This window comes from Euphorbia lathyris, chromosome 3 (genome assembly GCF_963576675.1).
Source record: "Euphorbia lathyris chromosome 3, ddEupLath1.1, whole genome shotgun sequence".
Taxonomy (NCBI): domain Eukaryota; kingdom Viridiplantae; phylum Streptophyta; class Magnoliopsida; order Malpighiales; family Euphorbiaceae; genus Euphorbia; species Euphorbia lathyris.
The window spans coordinates 78,660,060-78,676,030 of NC_088912.1; positions in this window are offsets into that span (position 1 = coordinate 78,660,060).

The window sequence follows — 15,971 nt, forward strand, 5'->3', positions numbered from 1 at the left end:
TTTGTTAAGTTCCATTTTATTAGAATAAGTCTTTTGACAATGCTTATGAAACTTCTATTATCTAGTTTTTATCTATATATGTTTTATTATTTTATGGATCTATTAATTAAATACGAATGAATTTGATCCCTTTATTAAATTGCAAAATGATCATTTACTTAATTTTGTTATCATCCGTTCATGTTAATATTTAGAATTATGCAAGGTATGGTTGGACACGGATACAAGAGATATTAGATTGGACTAAATATCCGAGGAAAAAAATTAAGAATTGGAATGAAATTTTGACCAAATTTAACCAGTTCCCAATTTGTATCACATCTCTGTAGGTCCATACTCGTTGCTATTCATCAAACATTTGACGAGTTCTAACTTGATACAAAATTTTATGGTGACATAAGGTTCAACATAATATTTTGATGGATTTCATGATAATATTCGTAGCACCATTCAAATGGACTAACACTTCCGATCTATTTGATTGTATTTCCTGGATTCGTTCTTTTTTTGCTTATGTCATTCTTGGCCATATTGGTTTATTTGACAGGGTTGTTGAGATCGGTGAGAGGGGTGCAAGACAGAAATTCAAGAATAAAGAAAAAGAAAGGCACTGTTCTATTTTTTCCTAAAAAACGAGTTATTTATTTCTATTTTTACATGAATGCCTATCAAAATTTTATTTTATTTTTACATGCACTTAAAAACATCTCTAAATAGAACTTCTTTACTAGCTCTTAAGTGTTTGGTTAGTGGAGAGCTCTAAGAAGCAACATGAAGGTGAGAGAAAAATAGAGGAATGCCCAATAGAGAAGAAATGAGTTAAACAATGTTGGAAAATTTGGAGTTTTTTCATATCCGCTGCTGTTAACGGATATGAGTATTGTCATCTGACAAGTTTGGTTTTGTCTTGTCCATTGATAAATTTCTTCTTTTCTTTTCAATTCTTGCATCAAAAGTTTTTTTTACATCTATGGCATCATCAAGTAATTACTATGGAGAATGCATTCTAGCTAAGATGTGAGCTTTCCAAGAAAATCCCAGTCCCCAGCTAGCCGAGGCCATGACTATCAAAGAAGTTTTAAGTTGGATTAAGATGCATTGCCTGAGAAAATTCAAATCCAGTCGGATTGTCTCGTCATAGTTAAGACAATTCAAATGTGTTTAGAAAGTCCTTCGTATTTAGTTGACATTATTTCTTATTGTATTCATTTATTACGAGATTTAGAGCTGTGCTATATCTTCTCTATTAGGCGTTCAACGAATTCGGCTGCTCATGCTCTAGCAAAAGCGGTCAATTTTGTGTCTGTTCGAGGTGAGTGTGCATATCCACCACCATTTTTTAGCAATATTCTTTCATTTGAATTAAGTTAATAAAACTTTGCATTATTTAAAAAAAATAAAAAAAATAAATATTCATTCAAATGCATTATTTAGTATTAAAATAAAAATAAAAATTCTATGGAGGACAGTGAAGAGCCGTTTAGACTGTACACGACTGAGGAGATTAAGAAAGCTTTGTTTGCAATGACCCGGACAAGAGTCCTGGACCAGGCGGATTCAATCCCTGCTTTTACCAAAAGTTTTGGGAAACTGTGGAATAAGGTGACCAGTGCCTGTTTGGATTCATTCATAGAAAGTTTACATTTCACATTCTGAAGAATATCACTTATAACAATACCAAGGCATGAGTTCCAGCCTCTCCAATTTCCACAATCGTCTTTTAGCTGATGTAACTGATTTTTTTTCTTCATGTTAGTAGCTGAAATATGATTTTTTTTTTTTTGAATTCATGTCGCTTGATTGAAGGTATAACTTTTTCGACCATTATCTATAGTACACTTACCTCTGAAGTAGTAGGGATTCCAGTCTTTCTCTAGCCTCTTTAAATTCATGTTGAGCGTTGCTATCAGTTCTAAATTTCAGATGTTTGATTATAGGTTTACTTGATTGAATCTGATCTTTGAATTGATTTCGAAGTTGGTCACCCTAAGAAAGAAGGGATTTTTCACCTAGAAGCAACTTGATTTCGACACTCAGGTTCATTGCACCAGTTATTCTCAAATTTGAAGCCAATAAAATCAGAAGTATTGTTTGTGATTGCTAGGAATAAAGTAGTGATATGAGGATTCCATCATAAGCAACCTTTAATTTTATTGAATCGACTTTTGAACTGTTAACTTCCATTCCAAAAAATAAATTATACAATATTCCCAGGATTGATAAATTATTTACAAATATCTAAAATTGTTGGGCCGTTGGATTGATAAATTATTTACAAGTATTTAAATTATCTCATATTTTCTAAAATAAATTTATTAAAATATTAAATCCGGTGGTTTTAAAAAAAAAAACTGTTTTTTTATATAAGTGACTAACTGAAAAATTGACAAAAAAAAAAAAAAAAATTCTGATATTCTGATATTTTAAGATTTAAATTGTATAAATCTGATTTTTTTTTAAATGTAATTTCTTCTAAAAAGCTTCCATTAGAAAAAATAAAGTCGGGCCGCCAAAAGTTACAAGGGAAAATTACACAGAAATTCATCTTTTAAAAACTATTTATAACTATATTAAGTCATAATTTTAGATTATGTCAAACTAGTAAAATCAGTACTTTTAATATATTTTAAGGATTAAAATTTATAAATTAGAAGTCTACTATATATTTTCTAGGGTTTGTGATTTATGAGTTGAAGTCTAGAATTTTTAAATTATGGTGTAAAATCATAATATATAAAGAATAATGACATATTAAAAATTAAGTTTGGTGATATGACTTAATTGTAATTTTATACTTAATTTTAATTATGATATTCATGTATTTGACCCAAGTTACAACTTAGAATCCTCATTGACACTAACGGGTCTGGGAACTAAAACCCGCAAACAATTTGTTATTTGGACTTTTTATATGAATATTATAATTGACTATAAAATTATGACTCGGATATAATTATAAATAATTTTTCAAAAGTGAATTTCTATGTAAATTTCCTTGTTTTTTTTTTCTCAGTGGGAACCATATCACATTCCATCAGCCCATTTATAGTCTGAGTAGGCCCATAATCCACTTGTTAGACATCTTTCTCTTTTGACTCTTGCGCTTGACTTCGGTTGTTTTTGGAAATTTACATATAAATTCAGATTTAAAAAATTATTTACAATAATATCAAACATTAATTTAAATAATGTCAAATTAAGAAAATCATTGTTTTCATATATTTTAAGAACTATATTGTATGAATTAGGAGTTTAAAATATATTTTTTACGGTCTACGATTTATGAATTGAGGTCTAAAATGTATAAATTAGAGCATAAAATCATATTTTATTTGTGATATATGGAAAATAATGACATATTGAGAATTAAGTTTTGTAATATGATTTAATTATAATTTTATAATGAAATATGATTTTCATGTAAAAAGCCCTTGTAATAATTCCCACTTCGTAAATTTTTGAAACATCGGATAAAGCAGCCCCAATTTTCTTGTTAGTCTTCGTTGTAGGAGTGCACACAAAAAACCAAAAAACCAAAAAATCAAACCGAAACTGTATCGAAAATAAGGTTAACCGAAACCAATTGACTAGTGTATGGTTTTTAATTTTAGAAATAGTGGTTAATAGTTATGAATCTATGATTACAGTTTTTGTATTCCAAAAACCGCGGTTCAACCGAAACCGAACGAATATCAATTAAATAATAAAAACATATAAAAATATATTTATTTATATTTATATATGTAATTGTATATTATCCCACGTAGAATAAATACAGGGTCAATAACAAAAAATTAATAAGAAACGCTAATTATTTTTTGTGACTAAGACTCAACGTATACTACAAATTTATCATAAATTAGATAATTAGTGAAATTAATATATGTGAATGAGGCTGAGTTGGTAAAGCACGAATAATAATAATTCTAGTCCAAAAAATAAACATAGTAATTTGATGTTGTAAAGAGTTGTTGTAAGGGAAAAATCCAGTCTTTTTGGTTTACCTGTTGTTTGTTGTTTGCTGTTACGATTTACTATTTTTTGTTATTGTTGAAAAAACAGAGATTCTTTACTTTTTGAAAATCTACTTTTCAGGTATAAAAGATAAACACTAATTTCCTAACCAAACGCCTAAAACTTCGATTTTTAATATAATACGGAAAACATGAGATGAAAATGGAGTAAATCAAAAACCCCCGATGTGTCCAAGCCATAGTCTGTAGCCTACACAGACACAATGCACACACATCTTCCTATCTGCTGTTAATCTCTTGAACTCGTCATTGACCCACTATTCCACTCACAATAAAAATTAGAATTCTCTTATTATTTTTATTTACTAATGATTAGAAACAGAAATAAAAGGTTAACCGATCGAAATAATTGGTTAATCGTTTAGTGGTTAACCGAATTTAGTGGACTAGTGTATGATTATTATTTTTAAAAAACCAATTAAATGGTCAACCGATCGAATTAATCTTAATGGACTGGTTAACCAACCACGTGCACCCTTAGTTCGTAGTTACCAAACTCGGCTGGACTCCTTGCACTCAAGCGGCAACAACGGCAGTAACCACCTTGACCGTCAGTGATGAGAGTAGGAATTTGGACTATGGCTGTTGCAACCCTCTTCTCGTTGGAGCTCGAAGGAAGGGTCCAAAATACTTCTCAGCCTTTTCTAGTTCAGCTAAATCTAGCAAACTCTCACGAAAGTTATCTAGATGGCCAATTTTCCCATAGAAAAAATAGAAGGTCGGGAGACGTTCATATTTAAACAGGATCCATAAGAAGGAACCATCCATTTTACTTATTTTCATCTTTCACTTAATCAGATTCAGTACATTCAGATTGACACAGATACAAATGTATACTAAACTATCACCAGTAAAGTTGTTTGGATCGGACTCAATGAAGTTTCCCAAATAATTACCAATATGAGCAGCCACCCGCTCTGACATGAAACCCATTGGCACCTTATAAACATGAACCTATAAAGCTGTAGAATTTAATTGGATCACTTTCGCATCTTGTTCTTCTTCTAGGTTACACATGAGGAGGACATCTTGTTCTATAAATCACAGAAACTCTTCATGACATGCATTTGGAAACTCTCGAAAACTGATACAAAACGTTCGGGAAACTTTTCCATAATTACCCAAAATATGAAACGCGTTTCTCAATTTTAAACGGTTTTCCCTATCTATATTTCGATTAAAATTCTGGAAATTCGAACTTTCTATTTTGCCATTCCTATTCAATCTATAACATTAGGAAAATTGAAACTTCCTATTTGAGAGATAATTCCTTTCTTGTATCCTTCAATTTAAAGAACTTACCCATATTTCTTTCTACTATAATCTTTGTATCTTGAATCTCGATTGAGCTTGGACTTTCTTCCTCTTGTTCTTCAATCTTGTTTTTTTAATGTATTATTATATTTTTAATATTTATAAATATACCTTTATATTTTTAATATTTACACGTTTCCCCCACGTTTCCGTTTCCTATGTTTTTCAGAAATTACATTTTCAAGTATCTATTTCCGTATCCGTTTCCATGCAACATAGCTTATGTCTTAAAAAAATAGCCAACTAAACTTGAGCATTAGGGCTTGGGGCTAAGCGGGACACCATATCAATCACAGAATCCATCGGGAGCACGAAGCCGATGATTGGGGAATCATAGGAATCAGGGAATAAAAAATAGAAGAATAAAGAGACGAACCAAGAGCATAAGTGGGCTAAGTAACAACAACCCACTAGGGATTTTATTATTTCAATGTTACTAATTTAGGTTTGTTACCTCTGTTGGTAACAAACAGCGTTTACTCCCCAAAAATCCAAAAATAATTTGTTTGTAGGTCACGCCAGGGCGCAAAAGCGCCAGGCGTGGCTTGCATAGATATCTATATTTTTAAGTAAAAAATGTTACTTAATTCCTGGTTAATTATAATTTCGATCATTTTTGTTAATTAATAAATTTTTTATCCCATACTATTTAAAAGAACAACAACCTCTCCTAATGGTATGTTGTCTCTCTTTATTACTGACTCCATCAAAATAACAATGGTTAATTATTAAGGATGTTGTTTTTTGTAAGACCATTAAGGATGTTCTAAGTCAAGCAAATAAACATTCAAAACCTCATCATTTGTGAGACCCTCATTTCTTTTTTCCGTCACATAACTCCTTTATTATTTATCTTATTTTTTTTGGAATAGAAAGGGATAAAATATGAAAATATTTCAATATTGGCAGTTAAAAAGTAAATTTACCATTAACATTATAAGTGATGGCATTTTTTTTTTTTTGATGTTGGTAAGTTTGACCAAATAGTTATTGATAGTTATGAATCTTATTAGTGGTAAAAGTACTCCTAGTGTTTTTCTTTTTACCTTATCTGTAATGGAAACCCAATTTTATTTTTTTGATCTTAAGGAAACCCAATTTTAAACAATTGATGAAAGCAATTCTTAAATAGAAATTTCAACTTTCAAGAAATTCAAAAGAAGAATTCATAGATAATTTATGGAAATGAGGAGTAAATCAACGAAAAATCAAATCTGCCTGATTCAAAAATTAATTAATTAGTGCTTTGACTAATTTAAAGAGTAAAAGAGCCGTTTGAGTCTCTCCTTCATGGAGTGTTTTTTGTCTTCTCTATGTGAGATGCAACCCTAAATCTAGTTTTAAATCTATAATCACAAATTATCCTTATCTATTCATGTTCAATCACCGCATATCACCCATTGGAAAACATACTTCTATTCTTTTGATTATACAATTTTAAACCTAACCCTATTCCTTTGATCACCGCACATCATCCCATCCACCTAACCTATTCCTTTGATTATCTCTGTTCAAATAATTTCTGATTATACTGTTAAAAATCGAAACCTATCCCTTTGATTGCCGCACACCATTCCATTGGAGCCATATTCGGTTTTACTGTAAACCTAACACCTAGCCTTTCGTTTTTCGCCATTCATCTGTTTTTTCAAATAAAAAACACATAGTGAAAAATTATCATGGAGACTGCCAAGGAACTCACATCCACGTACGCCAGATTACAAATTAATCCGTCTGAAACCGACGAACTGGAGGTTGGGGATGAAGCTGTAATTAATGAGGAAAGACAATTCTGGTTTGTGGTGGGAAGATTTCTGACTGCACGTGCAATTCACTTTGAATCTATGAAAAATACATTGGCTTCAATCTGGAGGCCAGTAAAAGGAGTTACCATTACTGAAACTGGTGAGGAAGGACGATATCTGTTTCAATTCTATCATGAACGTGATGCTGCTAGGGTGTTAAATGATGGACCATGGACCTTTAACCAAAATGTATTGATCATCAGAGCCCTAGACATACAGGAACAAGCAACACAGGTGGATCTATCAGAATTGATAATATGGGTGCAAGTATCAGACTTGCCTATTGGCTTCCAAACTCTGATGATATGTACTATACTGGGAAATAAGTTAGGTACTTTTATAGAAGCAGACCCAAGAAACTTCATAGGTCAGCGGAGAAGTTATCTTCGAATCAAAGTTGCTATTGATATTACTTTGCCTATCCGCACAGATGAAGAGAAGTGGAGGAACCTATTTTTGGGTAGACTTTCGATATGAAAGATTACCACAGTTCTGTTTTTACTGTGGAGTTATTGGACATACTGATAAATTTTGTAGATTGTTGTTTGATAACCCTGACAATCCTACAGAAAGAATGTATGGCACTCACTTACGAGCACAATTGAGGAAGACAGGAGTGCAAGTGGGTCGAGAATGGTTGAGAGAGCAACCTTCAGATGGAGAAGTGCATTCTGAAACTGATGGAGAGGCACAAAATTGGAACCAAAGTGATAAAGAAATGGAGGAGGCTATAACTATTGATCCTAAACGAATTAGAAGAGATGGAAATACAAGTAACAACACCACAAACTGTACCGTACAGTTAAAACACGGTCAAGTAGCGGGTTCTGGTGATCAGACCCGTGAAACCTCATGAGTTGTTTAAGCTGGAACTGTCGTGGAGTGGGCAATCCACGAACAGCACCGGGACTTAGTTCGAGCCCACAAACCGTTGATTCTATTTCTTATAGAAATAAAGGTTAAATCGGAGAAAATAAAAAGAGTATGCATCCAATTGGGATTTCAACAATATTTTAGTGTGGATAGTAAAGGAATTGGAGGGGGTTTAGCTTTGATATGGAAATATCCAATATCAGTACAGATTTTATCCTCTACACGGAATTATTTTGATACACTGATCTCCACACCTCAATTAAAATCGTGGAGGTTGACTGGTTTTTATGGATTCCCTGAAAGAAACAGAAGGCGAGAATTATGGGATTTATTAAGATCTTTAAATTCCAATCTGGATCAAGCATGGTGTTGTATTGTAGATTTTAATGATCTTCTATCACTTGATGACAAGCGTGGAGGTAATCGACATCCGAATTGGTTATTTGAAGGATTCCGTAATGCTGTTGCGGATTGTCAGTTATCAAGTTTGAATATGTATGGTCACCCATATACGTGGGAAGTGGGGAGAAACACGAATCGCTGGATTGAGGAACGACTTGATAGGGCTTTGGTTAATCCGGCTTGGAAGGAACGGTTTGCAGATTCGAAATTACACAATCTGACCACAATAGCATCAGATCATTCAGCCCTATTTGTTGAAATAAAAACATGGATACCAATCAAAGGAACTAAATGTTTTCGTTTTGAAAATGGTTGGTTACGTGAACAGCATTGTGGCGAGGTAATTAAATCGACATGGGAAAAACTGGGTACTGCAGATTTACAGACCAAAATCAATGCCTGCCAGGAAGCGCTACAAACATGGAGCCGAAAATTGGCACTGAATTTCCAAACTGAGATTGACATATGGCGACGTCAAATGGAAAGGTATCGGGGCAGTAGGGATCGGTATGGAGTTGAACAATACAGAATCGCATCAAAGGAATATGATAGAGTGATTCAACAACAGGCCAATTTCTGGCAACAGAGAGCAAAGTTATTTTGGTTACAGGGAGGAGATACAAATTCCAAATATTTTCATTTATATGCTTCATCAAGACAGAAACGAAATAACTTCACTCAATTATGCGATGATAATGCTGAATGGCGGGGATGGAATACCAGAATGCCGCAACTGCTCAGCGATTACTACAGTGATATTTTCACCTCTCGGGGCTGTTCAGACACCTCTATTCTCCCATTAATCTCGTGTAAGGTTACTAGGATGGATAATGAAGCCCTTACTGCAATAATTACTGAGGAGGAGATTAAAACAGCCTGTTTTTCCATGTATCCAGACAAAAGCCCAGGGCCTGATGGGTTGAATCCGGCCTTCTACCAACACTTTTGGGGGATAATCGGGAATGATGTAGTCAAAACTTGCCGGATGATACTACAAAATACACACATGCCAATGCCAATGAATGATACATTAATTGTTCTAATACCAAAAAAAGCGGCTATTGACAAGGTAACTGATTTACGCCCTATCGCTCTATGTAATGTTGTTGTTCGGATTCTTTCTAAAGTTCTTGCAAATCGCTTCAAACAAGTTTTGCCTAAGCTAATTTCAGAATTTCAAAGCGCTTTTTTATCTAATCGGTTGATTACTGATAACATCATTGTGGCATATGAAGTAATACATAAGTTGAAAGGCATGAGGCAAGGGAAGCATGGTATTGATGCCCTTAAATTAGATATGAGTAAGGCTTATGACATGATAGAATGGAAATTCTTACAGAATATGTTGGAAAAAATGGGTTTTTGTACAGAATGGATTAATTGGATAATGATGTGTGTCAGCTCAGTTAGATATACTATTACTCATAGCGGTAATGAGATTGGTCCAATTATACCTTCAAGAGGTATACGCCAAGGGGATCCTTTGTCTCCTTTTCTGTTCTTGGTTTGCACTGAAGTTCTATCGGCACTTATCCAGGCAAAAGAAAATCTAGGCGAGCTTCATAGATGTCGAATTGCTAGCACTGCACCGTCAATATCTCACTTATTCTTTGCTGATGATAGTTATCTATTCTTCCGTGCAAATTCTCAGGAAGCTTCTGTTATACAAGGAATTCTCCAAGTCTATGAATCTGCATCAGGTCAAAAGGTTAATTTTGATAAATCTACACTCCTTTTCAGTCAGAATTCAAGTTTTGTGGAGAGAGGAATATGGGTTGCTACCTGGGTGCACCAATTTCAGTTGGCAAAGGAAAACTACGAGTCTTTAAATACTTGACAGAACGGATATGGAACAGAATCAATGGATGGAAAGAAAAATTTCTTTCTCGTGCAGGAAAAGAAGTCTTAATTAAATCTGTCCTGCAATCTATTCCGGCTTATATTATGAGTGTCTTCTTAATGCCAATAACAATATGCTCAGATATTAACCGTATGCTCAACAAATTCTGGTGGCAATCGTCTGGCACAGCACAATTTGGTATTCACTGGCAGCGGTGGGAAGTATTGTGTAGGCCTAAATGCAATGGTGGAATGGGGTTCAGGAATTTACACACATTTAACTTAGCCTTGTTAGCCAAACAGGGTTGGCGAATATTACAATACCCACATTCTTTGGTTGCACGACTGTTACGAGCTAGATATTATCCTAACGCTTCTTTTTTTATCAGCAGATTATGGTCATAATCCATCGTATGTATGGCGAAGCATCATCGCAGGCCGCGAACTGCTCCGTAAAGGAATCCGATGCAAGGTTGGGAATGGTAGATCGATAAATACATGGATGGACCCATGGTTACCGGATCCAACGCACCCGACTCCAACAAGTTTAATCCCCATTTCTGATCCACTAGAAATGGTACACAGTTTATTGCTCAACACGGGACAATGGAATCAAATGCTTCTTACTCTGCATTTTAATGAACGCGACAGGCAATTGATTACTTCTATTCCGCGAAGAAATATGGCCCGATCTGATGGTTGGTACTGGATGTTTAATAAAAATGGAATGTACACAGTTAGTAGTGGTTATCATATCAGTAATCCTTCACTCACTACTACACCACAGCCAGTAGATTGGAATGTATGTTGGGCATTGGCAGTACCTCCGCGAGTAAAAAACTGTATATGGCGTTTTTTCACTAATACGCTTCCTACGGTTTCTAATTTGAATCGCAGGCATTGTGCAATTGATAACATCTGTAATCGATGTCAATCAATTGGTGAAGACGACGAACATGTATTCCTCCAGTGTCCAGTTGCATTGGATACATGGAGGCTATTCTTTGGAGATGATCGTATGAAGAGAGTGGGATCAATACGGATCTGGCTGGCCACAGAAGTGAACAGATTGAATAAACCGATAGTTGAAAGAATAGAAATGGTGGTTTGGTCTTTATGGAGAGCACGTAATGTTTATGTTTGGGAAAGAAAGATCACAACCCCAAGTCGTATTATAACCGAAGCTCGGTAGGAATTGGAAGGTTGGCGGAATGCGCAAATCAGTCGAACAGTATCAGTGAGATGTCCAACAGCAGCGAATACGTCCTGGCAACGACCACCTGTTTATCAATGGTACTGTAATGTCGATGCAGGTGTCAGTAAGGAGAAGGATTTTTGTTCATTTGGTTTCTTACTTAGAAATCATCAGGGGCAATGTGAATATGCAATGCATGGTGCAATTGAGGGGCATTTTGAACTAATTTTAGCCGAGGCTATGGCTGTACGTGAAGCTTTGTCTTGGTTGAAATCAATTCCTCATAGACGAGTTACAATACAAACCGACTGTTTATCAGTTGTTATGGCAATCACACAACCATTGGTGCAATTTTCTTATTTATCTGATATTATTCATGATTATTTTTCTATTATGCAAGATTTAGATTATATAGCTATCTCTTTTATTAGACGTTCAGTGAACCAGGCCGCTCATACACTAGCTAGGGCAGTCGGGTCTATGTCTGTACGTAGTGAGTGGGACAGTCTTCCCGCTTTTCTGCTTGATGTTCTTTGTTCTGATTTAAGTTTAATATAAAGTTCTTTAGTTTCAAAAAAAAAATAGAAATTTCAAACTACAATGATGACTTCATGGGCCGATAATTAATTGATGGATTTGTGTGGATCTGACTGAATCATTGTTAGAGGGTATTTATTTCAGTTTTCAGATGAGCGTTTAGCGTAGGACCGTACATAACTAACTGGAAAACCGAAAAATCGATTTCCAAAACTGAAACCGAGCCGAAAAATAGGTTAACCATAACCGGTGGACTAGTTTACGGTTTTTCATTTAAAAAGTGATGGTTAACCGAAACCGAAAAATAAACCGATTATTTATCAATACACATAAAATTAATATAAATATATGTAGAAATTTAATTATTAATATATAAATATACATATTTATATTGAATTTTTAAGTTAAGAATATTAAAATAACTTAAAATTTATTTGTTTTGCCGATTTTGTTAATTAAATTTGAAGTTCAATAGTTTTATTTAATATTTAAATAATTATATATTTATTTTAAAGTGAATAATTATAGATTTAAAGTGATATTTGCTACGAAAAGCCACTAATGGTTAACTGACCGAAATAATTATGGATCGTTTCCTTGCTAAATCTAGTCTCTGGAAGGGGCCATCGCTCTCTTTAACGGGAAAGCTAACTCTGATAAAATCTGCATTAACGTGTGCTCTTATACATTTACTTATGATTTACAAGTGGTCATCCTCTCTCACCATATAGATTGCTAAAGCGCTCAGAAACTTCCTTTGGACTGGGGACAAGGATCAGAGAAAGCTTCTTACTGTCAAATGGAAGAAGTGTTGTCAATTGTATGAATTCGAGGGGCTTGATATCAGACTGTTCAACAACTCTCTTCTTGGTAAGTTCAGTTGGGATTTGATTAAATCAAATGGTTACATCTCTTCTTTGTTGCGAAATCGTTTTCTTTATCAATCTGGTATACCTAAGCGCTATATTTCAAATTCATCGGTTGGACCTCTGTTCGACCAATATATGAGCATATTAGTTTGGAAGTGACCTGGTGGTTTGCAGACAATTCTGATCTGGATTTCTAGACGGACTCCTGGATTGCACCGACGGTTGCAAATCATCTCGGCATCCCGGCAAATATACAACGCAAACTTTATGATCCGCTTCACTCCTTTCGCGCCGATGAATCCTGGACTAATTTGCATCGACTACCTGATCTTGTCCAATTGAACATTCAGAGGGTTTCTGGCAGTCGGGACGGAACCGATACTTGTGTGTGGAAGCCGGCTATGTCAGGTATGTGTACTGCCAAAGGGTTTTATACCTCCTTCTGCAACAACACTCCAGTTGATTGGAACAAATTCCTCTAGAATGCCTTTGTGCCGCCTAGGCGGTCTGTTACCCGCTGGTTAGTGATTCATAGGAAAATTACGGTGCAAACCAATTTACAGGTATGTGGGTTTTCACTTGCTTCGAGATGTGAACTGTGTAAATGTCATATGGAATCAATTGATCATCTTTTCATCACGTGCCCAATGTCGAATAGCCTCTGGAATGTTGTCTTCTCTGTTTTCGACATACATCGTAGTACTATACTGACCTTTGGGAGTCTTTTCCGGGAGATTAGAGTTGTCAGTTTACATATTTCTATGAGAAAATGGTGGAATTTGGCTGCTATAACTGCTGTTTGGTACATTTGGTACATCAGAAATATGACTATTTTTGAAAATGATCTCCCTTCAATCCATTTCCTGCAGAATCGGCTTCACTTTTACATTCAGGAACCAAAATGGATTGTCAATTTGCCGAGCCGTGCTAAGCCTCCGCCGGACCCTATCATTATTCGCTAGTGCCCGCCGCCGTCGGACTGGATAAAAGTGAATACCGACAGCGTGGCGGATGGTGCATCGGGTATAGCTGGAGCTGGCGGGATTTTCAGAAATTCTAGTGGGTTTGTTATTGGCTGCTATGCTATTAACCTCTCTAGTTCCTATGCGCATATTGTCGAGCTTTATGATCCGCTTCACTCCTTTCTCGCCGATGAATCCTGGACTAATTTGCATCGACTACCTGATCTTGTCCAATTGAACATTCAGAGGGTTTCTGGCAGTCGGGACGGAACCGATACTTGTGTGTGGAAGCCGGCTATGTCAGGTATGTGTACTGCCAAAGGGTTTTATACCTCCTTCTGCAACAACACTCCAGTTGATTGGAACAAATTCCTCTAGAATGCCTTTGTGCCGCCTAGGCGGTCTATTACCTGCTGGTTAGTGATTCATAGGAAAATTACGGTGCAAACCAATTTACAGGTATGTGGTTTTTCACTTGCTTCGAGATGTGAACTGTGTAAATGTCATATTGAATCAATTGATCATCTTTTCATCATGTGCCCAATGTCGAATAGCCTTTGGAATGTTGTCTTCTCTGTTTTCGACATACATCGTAGTACTATACTGACCTTTGGGAGTCTTTTCCGGGAGATTAGAGTTGTCAGTTTACATATTTCTATGAGAAAATGGTGGAATTTGGCTGCTATAACTGCTGTTTGGTACATTTGGTACATCAGAAATATGACTATTTTTGAAAATGATCTCCCTTCAATCCATTTCCTGCAGAATCGGCTTCACGTTTACATTCAGGAACCAAAATGGATTGTCAATTTGCCGAGCCGTGCTAAGCCTCCGCCGGACCCTATCATTGTTCGCTAGTGCCCGCCGCCGTCGGACTGGATAAAAGTGAATACCGACAGCGTGGCGGATGGTGCATCGGGTATAGCTGGAGCTGGCGGGATTTTCAGAAATTCTCATGGGTTTGTTATTGGCTGCTATGCTATTAACCTCTCTAGTTCCTATGCGCATATTGTCGAGCTGTCGACCATTATTTTCGCAGTAGAATCTGCTTGGGAACGGGGGTCGCACAATCTTTGGATTGAATCGGACTCTGCATATACGGTGGATATGCTAAACGGAAAGAGTTCGATGGCCCCCTGGAAAATTAGACAAGACTGGCTTCAGTATTTATTTAGAGTCTCGAATATGAATTGCGGAATCACTCATATCTATTGAGAGGGCAATCAGGCGGCAGATCAACTTGCCCGTATTGGCAAAACAGCTTCGGCTATTACATGGTGGCATTCGACTCCTCATTTTTGTTAATTGTCTGTTTTTGACGACCTTTGTAATGCTGCTCATGTTTGTTTTCCTTAATTTCTCTGTTTTGAACCTTTTTTATCTTTCTTTTCCTCCCTTTGTAATTTTTCTTTTTTTATTAATAATATTTCGGGTTGATTTGGTGTGTTAGGGGTGCCAACCTAGTTGGGATGTCTAGCCACTTAATAGCGTCCCAATCTTTCATGCAAAAAAAAAACTGACCGAAATATAGGTTAACCGACCGAAGTAATAAGTTAACTGAAATATGGTTAATCGAATCAAATGGACTGGTTAATGGTTTTTGTTAATGGACTGGTTAACCGACCATGAGCGCCCCTAGTTTAGCGTTTCACTTCAAACCGCAGGAAATATAGCGTTTGGTTAGGTTTATATAATCGCAGCGTTTAACATTTTCTCTAAAAACAGCTACGTTTTGGAGCTTTTCATAAACAGTTGGTTGTAGCTATTTGTTATTGATAAAATTATTATTGGTATTCCACAAAATATGTTTATTCTTTAACATTATCTGTATTTCTAAAACATAATTACTGGAAAAACAAAGTTTTATTGCGTTCAATAAATTTTTTATTTTTTATATAGATTATTTTTATTAATTTGTGTAACACATATTTTATTTTATAATAGGATAAGATGCAAAATACCCCTAACATTTATAACTAGGAGCAATTTTACCCTTAACGTCTAAAATTATGCAATTATACCCCTAATGTTGGCAGCCAAGAGCAATTTTACCCATAACATTGACAAGTTTGATCAATTTGAGAAATAATTTATCAAACTGTCTTATTCGTTATGAATATTGTTATCCACACTTCACATGT